Genomic DNA, 16,964 nt, shown 5'->3' with positions numbered 1-16,964 from the left:
GGGTGGCTCAGTCGTTAAGCGTCTGCCTTCGGCTCAGGTCATGATCCCAGGGTCCTGGGATCGAGTCCCACATCGGGCTCCCTGCTTGGCAGGAAGCCTGCTTCTCGCTCTCCCACTCCCCCTGCTTGTGTTCCTGCTCTCGCTGTCTCTCTCTCTGTCAAATAAATAAATAAAATCTTTAAAAAAAAAAAAAAAAAAAAAGAACTGATACAATCCAACAATAAAAATAAACTCAATTTTTAAAATGGGCAACCACTTCACAAAGGAAGATGTACAGATGGCCAAAATGGCCATGGAAACATAGCCAATATCATCAGTCATCAAGAACATGTAAATAAAAACCACAAATAATATATCATTTCACACCCATTAGAATAGCTAAATTTTACAAGACTGACTTTACCAAGTGTTGGTGAGGATCTGGAGCAATTGGGACTCTCATATATGCTGGTAGGAGTGACCACTTTAAATACAGTCCCACAATTGTAAAACTAAATGTATGCCTAGTCTCTGACCTAATAATTCTATTCCTAGATATTTACCTAAGAGAAATGAAAACAAAAAGATCTGTATAGGAATATTTATAACAGAAAATAAAAGGGGGGAGGCACCTGGCTGGCTCAGTCGGAAGAGCATGTGACTCTTGGTCTCAGGGTCATGGGTTCAAGCCCCATGTTGGGTGTAGAGATTACTTAAATAAAAAAAAAAAAGAATATTTATAACAGCTTCATTCATAATAGCCTCGAAGTGAAAACAGCCCAGGTGTCCATAAACAGAAGAATGGCTAAACAAGTGTGTGGTATATCCATTCAAAGGAATACCACTCAGCCAAAAAAAAAAAAATGGAACAACTCCTTATATATGCAATATAAAGCCATTATGCTGAGTCAAAGAAGCCTTACTCCAAAGAGTACACACGAGAGGATTCCATTTATATAAAGTTCTAGAAGAGGCAAAACTAACATATGATAAAAAATCAGTGGTTGCATATGGTGAACGAAAGTGGGGATTAAGTGGGAAGAGGGAACTCTCTTGGGGGAACTTTCTGGCATGATAGGAATGTTCTGTATCTTGGTGAGAGTTTGGGTTATATTTGCCTGAATTCATCTAAAGCACACTTAAGATTGGTGCATGTCACTGTATATAAATTATATCTAAAAAATCTATAAACGAATACTGAACTCTAGTCAGTGAGATACATGCTGAAGTGTTTGAAGTAGACTGAAGTCTGCAACTGACTTGGAAATGCATCAGAAAATATGATGAATAGATGGGTGAATAGAGGAACAGATATGTGATACGGGATAAAGCAAATTAGCAAAATGCTACTTGTAGGATTTAGGGGTTAGGTACTCGGAAATGGTTGTCCATTGTACAGCTCTTTCCACTTTTTCTGTATATTTGGAATTTTTCATTAAAAAATGTTCAGAAAAAAATATATACACCTACCCTATGACCCAGCAGTTTCATTACTAGGTACTTGCCCAAAAGAAATGAAAAAAATATGTTCACACAGAGACTAATCCAAGAATATTTACAGCAGCATTCTTTGTAATAGTTCCAAACTAGGAACAACCCAGGTGTCCATCACCAGGAGTACAGGTGTCCAAATTGTGGGTGTACATATACACTGGAGTGGTACTCAGCAGCAAAAAGGAATGAACCACTAATACGTACAGCAAGATGGCTAAATCCCCAAAGCTCTACGTTGAGCCAAAGAAGTTAGAGACAAAACTCAGAAACAGGCAATCAGACAAGGACTGCCTATAAGGGGTAGGAATTGATTGGAAGGGACATGAGACAACTCTCTGGGGTGACAGAATGTTTTATATCATGATTGGGATGATGGATTTACGGATGTATACCTTGATCCAAGCTCATTGAATTGTACACTTAAGATCTGCACATTCCTGTATATAAGGTTTACCTACGGTGGGGGGAGGAGGATGGCTAGGGAAGAAAGATCCCAACTTGTAGGCAGCATTGTCTTTCTCTGTGTGACTACAGATGACAAGTTAGAGGCAATCGAGAACTCTGAATAGGAAGGGGCAGAGGTGACGGATTCCATGTCAGGAATCCAACTCTGAATAGTGGGATGGGTCTATTCTTTGAGACGTCCTGAGATAGGAAAAAAGACACTCTTAATATTTCAAGGTGTTGTAAGATGAGAGAAAATAGTAATATCTTAGTGAATTTGTGGACAATATAGATCTCAGCCCCAGCTTCAATGGTTCAGGACAGGACGAGAGCCACACTGGTACCTTTCCCCTTTGTCTTAGGAAATGTAGAGATTCAGTTCCAGTGGGAAACTAGCTGTCAGAATTGATGGATGAAAATCATTGCCCTTTAACTCTCCCCAGGCCCTCTCTCCGAGTCTATCTGATACGTAAGGCGAAAGAAGGTGGGCTAGCTGCTTTGTTTTCCAGCCCTCAGCAGGTTGGAAGCAGCAAATTAGAAATGGGGAGGAGACAGTGAAACAGCCAGAGGCCGTCACTCAGACAGCAAGTGCCAGCTCACAGCAAGCACAAAGGATGAAGTGAGGGGAGAAATATAAAAAGCCAACCTAAATACTTAAGCACACAACTGTAAGTGGGGGATCCCCGCAGCTCAATTTATTTAAATACTCCTCAGTGCACTGCAGTGTTTTACGGATCGGTCTAGAGTCTTTCTTAATGTCCTAAAAGAAGAACCAGGAATGTGATGGCATCATTATATTACACATTTTCTAAGGAGTCAGAGAATTGCTATCTTTTCTCAAATTTTTAATGCAATGCAATTAGAATAACATTTAAACATTTTTTGATTAGAGGGATAAACTCTACTTATTAAAAAAAAAACACTTCTGTAAAATACTTATTCCCTGACAACAATGAATAATACACTTTTTACTTCTTAAGATTAATGAAGGTTGACCCATCAAAATCATACAACGTTGGGTGATAATATCTTGATAAAGAAAAATAATAACACTTACCTCTGCTACCAAAGCTGAGGTCTTGAACTTTCTCTCTTTGCAGACTTCTGAGTTGGTGAAATGTCATCCCTATTATTCCGTAAGGGCGTTATATATTGAGACACGTCTTGGAATGTCTTTCTTCTGAATGTCAATCATTAGATCAGACCTTGGAAAACTTTTTTAGCGGTTTTGTGAAAAGACGATCCATTTTGTGCTTTTTTTACTGAGTAGTGTGATGGAGCCTGCTCCTACCGAGTCGTGAGAGCCTACTGTGGCATCTCTTCCCAAGACTGAGTTCAGAGACTTTACATTGTCAGCTTGAAAATGGCCACGGTGGGAGTATTTGTACCATGAAATCAACAAACACTATAAATCACAGTTATTTTCTTTTCTTTTCAGGGAGTTGGTTGTTAAACATTTACCAGCACACCACTGGTTATATCTGATGCTTTAGATATGTTGGATGGTCTTAGATTCAATTGCCACCACCTATGGCTCTTTCCTAAATAGGAAATGTAAATTGTTACAGCTGGTCAGTCCTCAGCACAATTGGCAAGGTAGGAAAGCTTGTTTTGTTACATTTTATTGGGATCCAGACAATCCAGTTGAATTATTAAATTATTTGAGCAATGGTGACAAAATAGATGGAAATGTGCTGAGTATAAAAGAGAAGAAAGTCTGTGGGTCAGTACTGTTATAAAATATGATCCTAATAATCCTTGCTTCAAGAAATCATATCATTTGTCAGATCCTTATAGGGCTTGGAAGAAATAGACAAATAATGGAAGCAAATATTAGGCTTCATATTTAGATTAGAAGTGGATCACAAGCTTCCACAGAGACAGTTGTCTTTATCAGGGAGTGTATAAGCCCTTTATTATCTGGATATTTGATGCTCTTGAGATAGGCAAGTTCATTTAAAGCACTCACTCTACCAGTGAGTAATATTTGTGATTGTAGGGAATTCCTAAATGTCATTGCTTATGTAAATCCAACCTGATGACTCTTATAACCTATTTGGGATTTTGAGCTTTGACGTGTGCTGACCTGTAGGCACCTATGTATTTTGACCAGGTTTTATTTCTTTGTAACAACCATGAACCAACGATGAGGGCCAGAGCTGTCATTATAGGGGGAAAATTGTTCAAATAGCTTTTTTCTTACCTCTTTAAAGCTAGAAGAGGACTATTTATATGCTTTCAAAGAGATCGATTGGCTATTCACCCCAGTCTCATATTTGATCCTGAAAAGCAACAGAGAATTTAGGATGAAAAATATCTGTTTATCTAATAAATTCTGACACTTAATGCAGTCAGTTCATCAAATTCTCCAAATAATTCCATCCAAAAACTTGAGTGCACAAGTGTTAATACTGAGTGCCCGCTATAAGCAAAGCACTCTGCTGGTCATTACAGAAATATAAAAGGATGGCCGAGATATGGTTCCTGCTTTCAAGACTCTTTAATACATAGTGAAGGATAGACATTTAGCCTGTTATAGTCAATTGTTAATTTACAATTTTTTAAATACAATAAAATATTCAACTCCAAAGTCATGAACAGACTATTTCATGATCAGAAATATTTGAGAAAGTACTGGAATGTCTACTTCTTAAGGGCAGGAGCTTCTCTATCACGGTTTCAGCTGTGCCCTGTGATTATTTATCAAGTGTATTTGTCCAATGAATCTTGTTGTCCCTTTGTGTTATTTTTATAAACATCCATGATCACTGAGTCTAAAAGTTAATAACTAAAGATCGCTCAGTAGCAGGATGTCAAAAAACTACGTTATCTCCTAGTGGTCTACGCTATAAAGTTTTCTTAAAGTATTACTTTTTTTTTTTCATTTTTCAATTTTAGTAGGACATTCAAATTTCATGTGAAGAAAAAAAGAATCAAAATGACTTGTCATCGTGTACAAAATAGCAATTCTACCTTTAAAGTGCTAATCCTATTACTTAAATGTTCTTCATTAAAATAACTTTATGCTTCCCAGGTATTAATAAATATTGAAATATATACAGGAAGAAAGAAATCTGAATTTCATATAAGTGTTTTCATAATTTGCCAACTTCCTCAAATTGGAATTTTATCAGAAAAAATAGAGAACACAGGAAAAAAACTGAAGCCAAAAAAAGGCATATTGAAATCAAGAAAAAAATTGGGTGAATCCCAAAAATGCTCCTTGTGAATGTGCCAAAACATTTTAAAATCTCATATGAGATTTCATTTCCCCTCCAATGTGATTGATTTAACTCTAGCCCAACAAACGGAGCGGCGAACACAGGCACTAAGTCTTTAATGCCACAGTTGACCAGAAGGCAAAGCCATACTCCATTCTCAGGAAATCTTTGCTGCCCCGCTGCCCACCCTCAACACAAACCTCTACCTTCTCACTCCCACCTCCCTCCTATGCTCACCTCCCACCCCTGGCAAACCAAAACAGATTCTTTGGAGGTCAGCCATACTGGGCCATGGCTTTCTGTTCCTTAAGAACTTACAATACACGGGTGCCTGCCGACTCTTGGCTTCGGCCGGGGTCCTGATCTCATGGGTCCTGGGACTGAGCAGGCTCCACGCTCAGCAGGGAGTCGGCTTGGGCTTCTTTCCCTCTGCCCCGCCCCCACCCATGCGCACGCGCACTCTCTCAAATAAATAAATCTTTAAAAAAAAAAATTTACAGTACAGTGAGGCAGTCACTTCGCCGCTCTGGGCCTCGGTTTCCTCATTTGTAAAACAGGTGAAAATATCTGACTTTCCTGACTCACGGTTTTTCTGAGGTTCAATGTCTTGATATGTGAGAAAAAGACACACGAAAACCCTTTGCAAATGTGGTTACTGTTTATTCCAGATTATCTAATTTCCGAACACATTAAAGAAAGTTTAGGTTTATGAAACCACATGATTGCAGGGCCTTTTCCCTTGGCTATATAGGGAAGTTCCAAAATTTCCCATGTTTCACCCATTTTATTACGTTACTTCATTAAGGGCAAGGTTGAGTGGGTTAGTGGTTAGGTTATGGGACTAGGCATAATACTTCCTGCATTCTTATCTGACTTGGCCATTGTTTTGTTATTGCCTCAGGGAAAATCTTAATGCCTTAATTTGCTGTAAAAGCAAATACATATCAGGGATATTTATTTTGAAAAAGGGTTATGAGACTTTGAATGGATTCATTTGAGAGGGCTTTCTACGTGAGTCTTGTTCTTTGGAGCCAAATTATATTGTGTAATTCAAAATCAATAGAAAAAGAACTAATTTTAATTGAGTTTTACTTCATCTTGAGCACTGTGCTTACATTCTCATTCAATCTTTACAGGCGGCAAGGTATATAACATTATGGCCATCCTTACAGATAAGGAAGGGGAGTCTCAAGAATTTACCCAACATCACCAACTATGGGAGATAGGGCCGCAATGAAAACTCTCTCCTCTCTAATGTGAAATCCCTACTCACTTTCCTAAACCTCTGCTCCTCACAGTGTGGTCTGTGGAGAAGCAGCAAGGGAACCATCTGGATCTAGTTAGAAATGCAGAATCTCAGGCTTCACCCCTCTGGCTACTAAATGACAATCTGCGTTCTAGTAAGATTCCCACATTAAAGTTTGAGACTCTGTCGCAAGACCACCTGGCCTCTCAAACTGACTGCTGACATAATTGCTTCTCTTCACAGCTGACCTGGTTTCTGGATGAGCCCCTAACACCCACACATACCCCCAAGCCCCCTACACCAGCTCAAGCCCAGGCAATATTAACCACAGCTTCTCTTTAGATATGGCCCTGGTTTATTCCACCATTATAACCTCCCAGGATTGGTTCATAATTAAATGCATATATGACCTTTTTCTGTGCTATGGTATACACTCTATGAGAGCGGGCTTGGTCTTGTCCATCTCTGTATCCTGTGCACCTGTGACTTAAATTGGGGTTGATTAAATTAATAAATTAGGTGGCACTTCTCTAGTGTCTCAAATTTTTCCCTTTGTTACCTCTTTCCCAAATGTAGCCACCACGCCTGACACTCCTCACTCTGAGAGGCTCAACTATTATCAGTTGAAAGAGCCGCTAATAAATCAAGCAGGCTGGGGCCTAACCCACCCCCTGGAGAAAGCCTACTGTTGAGGAATCTCAGTGCCAGGATGTTTTTCCTGTCTTTGCCACTAGGAAGCCTCATGACTTGGCAAGTCCTTTCAATTCCCTGAATTTCCATTTCCCATCAAATCCAGATGAAGTTTGATTTCTAAAGTACAGGGGTTTGTCACCTGTTATGATCTGCTCTTTGCATTTCCATCACCCCCAAACCTTCCAACCCCAGATCTGCTCTTTATCCAAAGCCCTAAACCAAAAGAGAGGGAAAAACAGGGAAGAAGATGAATATGTTTCATAACTGATCTTAAGCCAGAAAAGAAGGAACCTGAGGTAAAGTCATTTACTGATGAACTTTTCTTAATCATGACCATTCCCTGTTCTGGCAGCAATTAGACACTACTCCTTGAGTATGCTCCTCTGTGTTTGGTACCTGGATGTCCTCTGCAAAAGATACTGAATTGGCCAGTTGTATGGAAAACCGTGAGCAGTTGTGGAAAAATAGAGAGAGAGAGAGAGACATGAATATACCCTCAATTCTCTATAGCAATGCTCTACTACACTGTGTCAATGACACGGTGGTGAGGCCTCTCCAATCTTTGTTATTAATAAGGGTTATAAGAAATTGAAGTTTGCAAATGATTTACTCTCTCTCTCTTTAAAGTATCAGAGTGGATTCAAGTATCCCGGCCACTATCACTAATTTCTATTACCTTTGCTTTTTTGAATGAGAGAAGGAAATGGAGTTATAGAGAGTGCTGAAGGAATATCACATGACCAAGACCTTATCTCTGCCACAGCTGTGAAATCCAGACATGGCCAAAGGGTTGTGTGGTTCAGACTCATGTGAATGTCATTTCTCTTGTGTGTTCTAGGAGTAAAAGTGTTGAGACATGGTGCATTTAGGAATGTTGACATCATAGTTTTGCAGACAGAGATGTTCCTTGTGAGGTTTTCATGACCTGTTGAGGAAAGTAACATGTTTGGAACACAATCCAAGGCTGAACAAAGAGAATGTTTGGTATTTCTTTAAAATGCTTTCCAGCGGCGTCTGGGTGGCTCAGTCGTTAAGCGTCTGCCTTCGGCTCAGGTCATGATCCCAGGGTCCTGGGATCGAGCCCCGCATCGGGCTCCCTGCTCAGCCAGGAGCCTGCTTCTCCCTCTCCCACTCCCCCTGCTTGTGTTCCCTCTCTCGCTGTGTCTCTCTCTGTCAAATAAATAAATAAAATCTTTAAAAATAAATAAATTAATTAAATAAAATGCTTTCCAACAGGGACACGTGGGTGGCTCAGTTGGTTAAGCATCTGCCTTTGGCTCAGGTCATGATCCCAGGGTCCTGATCAGTGGGGAGCCTGCTTCTCCATCTCCTCTGCCCCTCTCCCTTGCTTGTGCTTTCTCTCTCTCGCTCTCTCTCTCTCTTTCTCTCAAATAAATAAATAAAATCTTTTAAAAAATAAAATAAAATGCTTTCCATTGGTAAAAGAAGATTTGGTAGTTATGGTTTCTCCCACTACCATTAGGAACAGTGGCTTTTAAATTATTTTGACTGTGACATACAATGAGAAATACATTGTCCAAAGTAACCATGGAATATGTGTATTATATAGAGAGAGGTTTATATATAATTATATATTTATATATCCATATGTAATGATTTATATATGAGTGTATATAGAGATGAAACTTAAGTTACACAAAACCGTGCTTACATTACTGTGTTAATAATATTTTTTATTCTATTTCAGTTTCTAAAAAATGCTGAATGCAATCCACTAAATTGATTTCATGACCATTAATGGATTGCAGCTCCTAGCTTGACGATATTGCTTCAGAGATATCCTACTTGTATGGTCGTGAACAGTTGCTTACTGCCAATTAGCTGAAAATGATTGATCTAGTGTCCTAGATTGTTCATGTCTAGTGTTCACAGATATGGGCTAGAGTTCTGGACAACTGACCATGACAGCTGCCTTAGCACTAGATGACTGGTTTGACAATGATTAAATAAAAACACAGCTTTACATTTGGTGGAACTCAATACCTTCTACAAAACATTTAGCCAAGTAGCTGTTGTTAAGGCAGTCAGATATGTTGTCCTACTCTATCCCAAATTTATAAACCACTACACTACTGTGTTGATCAAGTCAGTTGAAAAGAAAACATCATCGAGACAGAATTATAACATCTCAGTGTGCATTCTTATGAATAAGGCAGTGGCTGGAATTTCAGTGTTGTGTTTCTCTAGCATATGTAAAAATCTAATATAAAAGGTTATGATCCTCTTCAAACTCTTCTCGTCTATTTTTGCCTCAATGGGAGTCCAAATTGTAGACTAACAGCTTTATCTTTTAAGTCTTAGAAGTTTCAAATTCTACATCATCAAGATGGGTTTTTATGTGTAAAATATTTTTTATTCTACTCCTGAAATGTTTCTATGCTGAAAAAGCTTTTCTAAATTTTTGTCATTTGTGTTAATTCACTACTAGTTCTCAGTGTGATTTTCTTCAACAAAAACAAACAAGAAGAAAGAAAAATGCTGCTTTTCTTTTATTTGAAATGTGCTTCTTTTCTGGAAGTTCCTTTAAAAGCCACTCTGAGGTATAGGCTCTAGCACCATATGCCAGTTCTGACCAGTGGAACCCAGGAGACAACCACTGCAGAATATTAGAGCGACCCGCGGTAACTTTATATAAATGCAGCAAAGAGCTTTCTAGAGGTAGCTAGGCTACCTGGCTGTTTTGGAGGTGGCACATGGTTTCTGCATTATGGGATGGAAACTGGATTTTGTGATTTTTTTTTTTTTAAATCAAGCTGATTTTGGCCTTGGGGAAGAACTGAAGGCAGTGCAGCTGCTTAAGCAGGAATATTTTAGTTGTGGTTTTTTTAAGTTTATTTATTTTTTAGTAATCTCTATGGGCAATGTGGGGCTCGAACTCATAATGCTTAGATCACGAGTTGCATCCTCTACCGCTCGCTCGCTCTTCCTTCCTTCCAAATTTTATTTTATTTTATTTTAAAGATTTATTTTTTTGACAGAGAGAGACACAGCGAGAGAGGGAACATAAGCAGGGGGAGTGAGAGAGGGAGAAGAGGCTTCCTGCTGAGCAGGGAGCCCTATGCCGGGCTCGATCCCAGGACCCTGGGATCATGACCTGAGCTGAAGGCAGACGCTTAACAACTGAGCCACCCAGGAGCCCCCCAAATTTTATTTTTAAGTAATCTTTACACCCAACATGGGGCTTGAACTCATGACCCCAAGATCAAGTCTCATGCTCCTCTGACTGAGCCAGCCAGGCACCCCAAGACCTGCAACTTATTTTCAAACAAATATGGCCACAAACATGAAAATAAACTAAATATATGGTATATATATGTACATGTATAATGTATATTATGTATGTATACATGGATATGTTTATTTATGTTCAAGATTAACAAATCTAGGGGCGCCTGGGTGACTCAGTTAAGTCTGCCTTGGGCTCAGGTCATGATCCCAGAGTCCTGGGATTGAGTCCAGCATCGGGCTCTCTGCTCAGCGGGGAGCCTGTTTCTCCCTATTCCTCTGTGTGCCGCTCTCCCTGCTTGTGCTCTCTCTCTCTGTCAAATAAATAAATAAAATCTTAAAAAAAAAGATTGATAAATCTAAACTAAAGTTGTTATATTAGTTTACAACTTTTCAAGTTTGAAAATTTTCAAAATAAAAGGTGTGTGCGTAGGAGAAACAGTAACAGAGGTGATAATCAGAGCACAGATGTTAAATTTAAAGAGATTATTATTATTATTTAAGATTTTATTTATTTATTTTGGAGAGAGCACAAGCAGGGGGAAGGGCAGAGGGACAGGGAGAAGCAGGCTCCCCACTGAGCAAGGAGCCCGATGCGGGGCTCCATCCCAGGACCCTGGGATCATGACCTGAGCTGAAGGCAGATGCTTAACTGACTGAGCCACCCAGGTGCCCCTAAAGAGATTATCTTTAAATTATATAGTATTATGTAATGTTATACAGTACCTATTTTAGGGCTTTGAACTTAGGAGGGATTTACCAATTTTTTGAATAGCTCAGATTAAACTACTTTTCACCACACTGTAAGAACATGTCAAAAATACCTCTAGAGGGTCCAGTTCCTTTCCCACCATCTTGGGCCTGTGTGACTCCAGTATCCACTGTCTCACCCTCGACTGGAGGCTGAGGGAAAGGAAGATGAACTGTCCCCTACATTCTCTGTGCAGTGTGCTCCATGGACCAGCAGTGTCTTCATCCCTGGGAGCTTGTTAGAGATGCAGAATATCGCTCTAGCCCCAGACCCACTAAAGCAGAATCTGATTCATATGCACCTGAGTTTTGTCCCTGTTAGAATAAAAATGGGCTAAAGCCATTTACCTGCATTAAATGTCTCCACGATTGCTTATAAGTCAATGTAAGATAAAGAGCCAAAAAGATTTCTTAGGACTTAGTCTTTTTCTTTGCCAACACTTAAAAGAGAAATGTTTTTCTAATTAAATATAAGTAGCTTATTTCTTCAAAACTTTTTTAAAATTGTGGGTGATAGTGATTTTCCACATGTGAACTAAGTATCTCCCATAATTATTTTGATCATAGTGACAGAACATTTTTATATTATAGGTCATATAAACTAAAGGTTTCTTTAGCCCTGGAAAATACTATTCTAAAATAGAAAATATTACCAATTAGAATGGTTTAGTTTTAAAAATATAAAATTATGCCGTGGGTTGTAAAAGTTTGCTGAAAGGTCTTCTTGACATTTATAATTCTCTTCCCAGTAGCCCTTTAACTAGAGACAATTTAAAAGTAGTTTGCTGAGAGTTCAAGAGTTTAGAAATGTTTTTTCCTCCCTTTTCTTATTCTGCAGTCTGTGCTACCATGGCTAAGGAAAACGAGAGGAAAAGGGGCCTTCTCCTGTCTTCTGCAGTCTCTAGTCTGGGTTGAAACGCAAGGCCTCTGTGGTCTCTGCTTCAGGAAGATGATCAGAGATGCCGATGTATTTGTGACTTGGAGGTTTTCGTGAAGTCCTTGTTAGGATGAAAATTGTGGACCTTCTTCTGGGTAAATATGTCCAGTGTAATTATTAAACTTTAAAAATGCCAAAAGGAAAAAACCCCTAACAATCCTCACATTTGGAGCCTTGCATCTGGAAGCCTCTTTCTCCCCTTAGGAAATATTTGTAGCTCTTTGTTCCTGTCAAGGAGGAAAACATGCTTGTAAATTTCACCCAAGAGAAGGCATATCTTTGCATCCACCACATCAGGAAGGGATAGATACAATCCCACATACATATGCCAAAGTCTCCAGAAATTTGACCAAAGGCTGGTGGGGGGAGGAGGGGTGGAATTATGCAAGAAAAGCAACCCAGCCTGGCAGAAAATTTCAGCGAGGAAGTTGTCTGTGCCAGCCTTGGTCTCAAAGAAAAATACTCACCCTCTTAAAGCTGCTAAGATGGCAAGGAAGACAATGCCTTCATTGGCCATCCAGACCTCCCTGGACAAATGGATGCCTCCAAGAGAAGCCAAAGCAAACGTCCCCCAACACAGTGGACATACGTTTATACGCACAGAGGCCAGTCCTGTGTGTCAGGCAGTTCCTTGCAGTGTGAAAGGAGCCAGGGAAATCATCCCAAAGTTTCTCTGACCGCCTATTTCTGGATGCCTGAGATTCAACCATTATTGCTTCTTTCCTTTATACTCACCCTAAAGTTTCCTTACAATGTTAACTGACCCTAGGGTAGGGGGGCATTGTAGAATTTCATCCAAAGTTCTTTTCTATCAAAACCTGAGTTCTTGCTCCTAGCACAGGAACCCCTGAGGCATGAATGAGAAAGGGTGATTTTCAAGCAGGTGCATCCTTTGTTCCTGTTGCCCACTCTTCCTTCTTCCTACTTCTTAAGACGGTTGTGAACTGTTTTTACACAACACAAAGTAGTTTACTCTCCAGGTGAGGCGGATGGGAAGAACTGAGATTAGACAGTTTATTCTCTGCGTTGTTTGCTTTCCGACTGTGAGAATGGGCTCGCCTGGAATTCCTTAGAGCTGCCCCACCATGACTGGAATCCAAGACTGTCAAAGTGGTTTCCCCCATTTTGGGGGGGCAAAACCACTTCTTGAATGGGAGCGTCTGGATACCAACTGTTGCCTTATCAGTTAGGGACAGAGTCGCACCTGGGGTTTGAGAGCGTGCCAATCACTCTGCATATTTTAAATGCCCTCCCTCGCAACCTCTACAATTATAATACTTTATACTTAAAAGTTTCCTGAGGTGAAACCCTGTACTTCAACCAGAAGTCTCAAGGGAAGCATTTATTGCATTAGTCTTAAAAAACCACTCTTATGATTCATTAAACGTTACCTGGAATATTTAATTCCTGCCATACATAATTTTAACCATCCCTTCAAAACAATTTGTTTTCTTTTTTTTTTTAAATATTTTATTTATTTGAGAGAGAAAGCGAGAGAGCGTGAGCGGTGGGGAGGGGCAGAAGGAGAGTCAGACAAGCAGACTCCCTACTGAGTGCAGAGCCCAACATAGGGCTCGATCCCAGGACCCTGAGATCATGGCCTGAGCCGAAGGCAGACGCTTAACCAACTGAGCCACCCAGGCGCCCCAAAACAACTTGTTTTCATTACCAGGCTTAATGATCATCTCCTCTTGCCAGAATCACACTGACCCTTCGAAGGAAATTTTGAATATTACCTTAGCAATATGAAAAAGAGCTCGGCAGTTAAAGGTGAACTGGGGAACCTCTGCTTTGTTGGTTCTGTGTAGCTCAGACTTGGGATTGAGGTCTGTCCGTGTGAGACAGGTACGCACACACACCTCATGAAGTCGTAAGCTGGGAAGTCTGAGTGGCACTGATTCATACTTCCTGGCTTGTATTTCAGCTTCCAAGCCTCCTGACCTCAGGTTTATGCAGCGTGCCTAGCAGGAACGATCTCTGACATCAAGCTGGGAATGGCAGTGGAACATTTGAAAAGCATCTAGGACTCTTGAGAAAACCCCCCTCTGCACGTCTTTGGCCCCATTTGCCTCCTTCAGTCTTCTCTTCCTGTCTCCTGGGACATCTTCCTCCCTCCTGAGGTACCTCCACTGGCCTGTACTGGCCCCCCCCCTCCCCGCCCAGCTACCCACACTGTGTCCCATAGTCTTTAGAGACCACTCCCCTTGCCTCAACCGCCTGTCCCTTCCCCTTTCCCCACCCTTGCCCCTGACTCAACTTCTGTTCTAGTTCTTCCTTGCAAGCAATATTATAATAACCAATATTTTTTGGCACTTGTGGTTTACAAGTGTAGATAATTATGTTGAGCACAAACAACCCAGTCAGGATGGTATAATTATCTGCGTTGGGTATAAAAACAAATGTAAGGCTCGGGGCGCCTGGGTGGCTCAGTCGTTAAGCGTCTGCCTGCGGCTCAGGTCATGGTCCCAGGGTCCTGGGATCGAGCCCCGCATCGGGCTCCCTGCTCCGCGGGAAGCCTGCTTCTCCCTCTCCCACTCCCCCTGCTTGTGTTCCCTCTCTCACTGTCTCTCCCTCTGTCAAACAAATAAAATCTTTAAAAAACACCAAAAAACAAATGTAAGGCTCGGAGGGCCAGTGGCTTGTTCCGGTTGCAGAATCACTGATGGATTCATGTCATTCTGTTCTGCCTGTTGGGCCCCCACCACCAATCGTGCAGGCTCTGTGACTACGCGGGCTATGGCATCTTCTCTACATTACGCTACCCAGGCTTCCCAACGTCCAAAAAGACATGGGAAATCTTCTTTCTTGGGCTCCATTTTCTGAAGTCCATATATACATGTACTTCATGGATTGTATGAATCCATGATTCACGGATACTTGGATTCATCTAAGTATCGATGTCATCTCACGTTTCTTTATCATCCCATGACAGCCTTACTCCTACTATAGATAATCCGGTATCTCCTCAATCATTTTTAGGTGATTGTATTCCTTAGAGAAGGTAGCTTCTGGGCCAAGGTGAGGGTTTAGATTGGGTGGGGTGAATGGGCCACCTGGGTTCTGACTTTGAACAAGGCCTCACTTTGGGCTCTTCTGTAGGCATAAGGGCAAGAGAGTCTCCTTTATGCAGACGCCTGGGAGGGAGGCGAGGAGAAGGATGGGGAAGGAATCCTGGGACCTTTTTCCAATCTGAGCATGGAGAATAGGGGCTGGGAGCAGCTGTTGAGGGCCTTGCCTTCCCAAGTAGCTTCCCGAGACTCCTGATTCAAGTAATGCTGGATCAGGTCCTGGCTGGAAAGATGTAAGGGAGAAGTGTGGAGAAAGGCATCTCCAAATTTTGATGGAAAGAGCCAGCCTTCTTGCAGAGGGAAACTTAAAGAAGGCCCAGCTCATTTGTACCTTTGAGGGAAGCAGCAGGAAGGGGCATGAAAGCAGCTCTCCCTCAGGAGAGCAGGAGTCGCTCTGAATTCTGGAGGCCTGAGAGGGATACCCAAGAGAGGCATCCCAGACTCCCACAAAAATAACCTGGGGCCTCCTTCAGGTGGGGAAAGGCCTAGGTCTTCCAGCTATATCGGAAGGAGCTATCAATGGTAATATGACAATATGGACCTCTATTATCATCATGAGCCGGCTCTTGGGATGCTGAGGTACAAATATGGAAGAATCTCAACATAAATTCTGGCTAACCTTCCAGTTTTTCATAAACACTATAGCAACTGCACGGTCCCAATTACTGTTTTGGAAAAAAAAAAAAAAAGTATTTGTCCTCATACTACAGCAGTTACAGGTAATGTTCCTTGAGAATGACTTCCCATCATAGACTGCCAGCTTTCTCAGCACCCTCAGGCAAATGGTGGAGCAGTGTGTGGGCCAGCCCACCCTCTGCCGCCCCTGGCCTTGTAACCTCTGACAAAGTCCCCTGTGGAACAGAGGCACTTAGGCAGGAGGCGGTACTTGGCTCCTCCTGTAGAGAATTGAGACAAAGAAAATGAGGGGAAAGTGAATTTTCTACTAGTGTATTTCCTCATTCTTTTTCTTCATGGAGGCTGTCTGTTCAGCCCGAAGACATGGCTGTGTGAAAGAGCAGATGCACTGGAGCTCAGCCAACTGGATTGAATTCTTCCCCCGGAAGTACCACAGGGGATGGTGGGCAAGTTTCTTAAACACTGTGGAGGACTGACCAATGGGTAGACAGATGGCTCTAACTGTGGAGGGTAGGGCCACATCCCCGCTAAGAACTCTGGGTTCAGACTCCTCCATTGTGAATCCCAGCTCTACTCCTGTGTGACCTGGGGCCAAATATTTAACCTCTGTGAACCGTGACTTTCTCACCTGCAAATTGAGGAGTATGTCACTACCTCATAAGGTTGGTATGAGAAATGAAATGAGGAAAACATAGACGAAATCCATTGCTCCTGGCACATCTCATGCACTCAATAAATGTCACGTATTCATATTAACTGTGGATGTTTTTGATGCACTTGTGTTTATTTATACCTGCATTATTTTTTAATGAATATTTATCATCCTTTAGTTACAAGTTGTTTTTCTTTCTGAGGATTCTTATCTTTGGCTGATCTAAGACCCCCACTCCTAAACTCATTTTTGACTTAAGGGGTCTCTGCTTTGTGCTTTTTGTGTGAGGATGTCTATTACAGTACTTATCACAGGGTATTTGAATGGTCTTTTTGTCTCTTGCACTAAATTCTGGATTGCTGGGGCACCTGGGTGGCTCAGCCGGTTAAGAGGCCAACTCTTGATTTCGGCTTGGGTCATGATCTCAGGATCCTGGGATCAAGTCCCTGCTGTGGTTGGTCCAGCTCTCCCTCAGTGGGTAGTCTGCTTGGGATTCTCTCTCTCCCTCTCCCTTTTCCCCCTCCCCCACCCCACGCATGCACTCTCTTCTCTCTCAAATAAATAAACCTTAAAAAAAAATAAAATTCTGGATTGCTTG

At 41.4% G+C, this 16,964-nt stretch overlaps 1 long non-coding RNA gene across 4 annotated transcripts in view; it reads right to left on the bottom strand.

The window, feature by feature from the left end:
* LOC145723220 (uncharacterized) overlaps positions 1 to 14,019 on the bottom strand; it is an 18,029-nt gene extending 4,010 nt beyond the window's left edge. For 2 of the 4 annotated variants that reach the window (XR_014148123.1, XR_014148127.1), the window contains exon 1: positions 2,975 to 4,112. This is a non-coding gene — a long non-coding RNA (uncharacterized LOC145723220). The other 2 variants (XR_014148126.1, XR_014148125.1) reach the window with 2 other exon arrangements.
* Positions 14,020 to 16,964: the final 2,945 nt, after the last annotated feature.

The sequence above is a fragment of the Leptonychotes weddellii genome, chromosome 1, assembly GCF_054177405.1.
Source record: "Leptonychotes weddellii isolate Sample4059 chromosome 1, ASM5417740v2, whole genome shotgun sequence".
Lineage (NCBI taxonomy): Eukaryota > Metazoa > Chordata > Mammalia > Carnivora > Phocidae > Leptonychotes > Leptonychotes weddellii.
Note: the sequence above shows the minus strand (reverse complement) of the source record. Positions and strands in the feature narration are given on the sequence as shown.